This window comes from Primulina huaijiensis, chromosome 18, assembly GCF_012295235.1.
Source record: "Primulina huaijiensis isolate GDHJ02 chromosome 18, ASM1229523v2, whole genome shotgun sequence".
Taxonomy (NCBI): Eukaryota; Viridiplantae; Streptophyta; class Magnoliopsida; order Lamiales; family Gesneriaceae; genus Primulina; species Primulina huaijiensis.
The window spans coordinates 4,814,363-4,816,901 of NC_133323.1; positions in this window are offsets into that span (position 1 = coordinate 4,814,363).

Sequence of the window (2,539 nt, forward strand, 5' to 3'; positions counted from 1 at the left end):
TATATATATATATATATATAATATTCTTCGATATATTAGGTAATAAATACTTGCAAAACAACATCTCATCTTGTATTAATTAAGTTCGAAAACTATGTTCGTCCGAAAAGGAAGGCTAAATTAAGCGCGTGAAGTCGAGTTTTATTAATTATTTAAGGTAAAGGAGTGAGAGTGAGAGGTACAGCAGCGCAAAGAACGACACGTTGGACTGGCAGAAATGTCGCTGTCGCTGTCACGGTGAAAATTAAAATGTAGATTTTGTGCCACTAAAGCAAAGCAGAGACAAGACACGAGCATCCGTCCCGCCAAAACTTTATTACCAAGGAAAGTACGGAGCTCATTTCAACCAAATTAATTAATTATTCCGCCCCACTCTACTAATTTTCAGGCTTCATAGGGCCAAATCCATGCATCATTTTAATGTGCATTGGTTTTTTAAGCTACTGAATCTGACTTAACCTTGTTAGGTAGGAGGATTCTTTGTTATTACCAAACAAAAAGTTAATCTTGGATTTTATATTTTTTTAAAAAATGTTTTTGTATTTTTTTTTTAAAATCGTGTTATATGATACCTTCTGCTTAATTTAATTGAAATTTAAAATTTAATATGGACATCAATTCTTTATCAAACACTACTTATTTTTTATTTCAACTTTGTGCTTTTGTTTTCAAACACTATCTAATAATGAATTTTCCAAAATTCTTTATAAATTTAATGAATATGTTGCAAACATATTTTAAATCGAGCTTGGGCTTTAACTTCTCGACTAGGCTTGTAATAATCGATTCATTTTTATTTTGGTAAGTTTGATTATCGTTTTTTCAATTTTTTAGTCTGAAAATTAAATCATTTTACTTCGGTTCGATAAGATCATAAAAGTTTAAAATAAATTAATTAAAATATGATAAAATAAAGGTGGAGGCTTTTTATCGTGGCGCGTACTGTGCACTTCGTTTGCTGGACCCTATGCACCACGACACGGTGCCGGAGTACGTACCAAAGGGTATTTATATATGCAAGTAATCAAATATATTATTTTATAATATTTTTATAATTTAATTTAACAATATTATTAGCGATAAACGACTAGTTTATACAAAAATAACATCGCTGTCGCTTTATTTGATTAGTGTACACGATATTATAGTGGTGACGGGTTATAATTTATATTGATTATTTAAGCCCTAACAATAAATTAATACTATCCAACCGTTCGTCTGAGCCTTCCTAATGCAAAATAGCAGTTTTATTTGACTACAAGTATTTTACTTAATTTGATTTGGAATTTTTTGAGAGTTGAATTATAAATAGAAACTTATAGTAAATATTTTAATTTTATTAATATCATAAAAATTCATATGAGACGATCTCATGGTTAATTTTGTTTGACGAATGTTTTATTTGATTTATCATATAAAAAATATTATTTTTTGTATCAAAATTATTATTTAATTGATCGGATCCAAACTCACACTGATCTATTAACATATGTGTACGACAATTAATTAAAGCCGACATTTAATTACTACGCTCTAGAAAAGTAGTCAAATTTGTGGTTATTTGAACCTGTTTCATTTTGAAAGTTTTAGCTCCCATGTACTGATGTACACATGTTTTTACATTTACTCTTCTACATGCAAAGATGAGAAATATGGATGGTAATTTTCTCAGTGGGTTCAGGATCTCGTGGAAAAAACTCGAAATAAGACGGGTTTTGGGGATTAATTTTATGGTTCGGGTTTGGATTGTGGATTTTTTGAATTTTCAAAATAGCTCGGATGGGTATGGGAAATTATCTTCATCCCCGACTCGCCCCGATAATAATAATAATATTTGATGTCTCCTAAGATTATCGCGTTTGGACTAATCCGATCTCATATACCATTGTAGAATATTATAATTGCCACGAAAAAAAGATTTCTTAATAGAAAAACATTTTATATATAATTACTTGAAAAAGATTAGAGGTTGTTTTGAAAGATTCCGCCCGCAGGAGTTGATTGATGGTCTGCACTGCTAAACGTCGTTTTCTGGGGTGACATATTTTTACCCTTTCCCGGGGAAAATTTCACCCTACCTTGTGGAGCACTGCCCCATAAAATGATCAAAGGCCCAAATTTAATCACCATGTAAAATCAATGGCTCAGATATTGTGGGGCAGCATCGACAGTACCCTTTCCCGGAACTGAATCCCAAAGGACTTTATTTATTTAAAGATTTTATCATAGAAAAAACAAAACAGTGCCCAAGTTCAAGGCACAAGTATTGGGTAGTGGTCTTCCTTCACGTGAAATCCAATGGCCTTTTTGTTAATTCTCACGTCTGAACTCGTGAATGCCGTTACGTGTGTATCATCAATCCACTACTCCAATTCAAAAACCCAATTATTTATTGGAACGAACAAAATGGTGATGTTGATGGATTTTAAATCCATCAATCTAAACGAAATTTAAGGAAGGAGACGAGGGATGTTGTGTTCGAAATAGTCACAATTAGTATTGAAATTGTTTCTTGATTAAACTTCTTTTAGGATTTTTT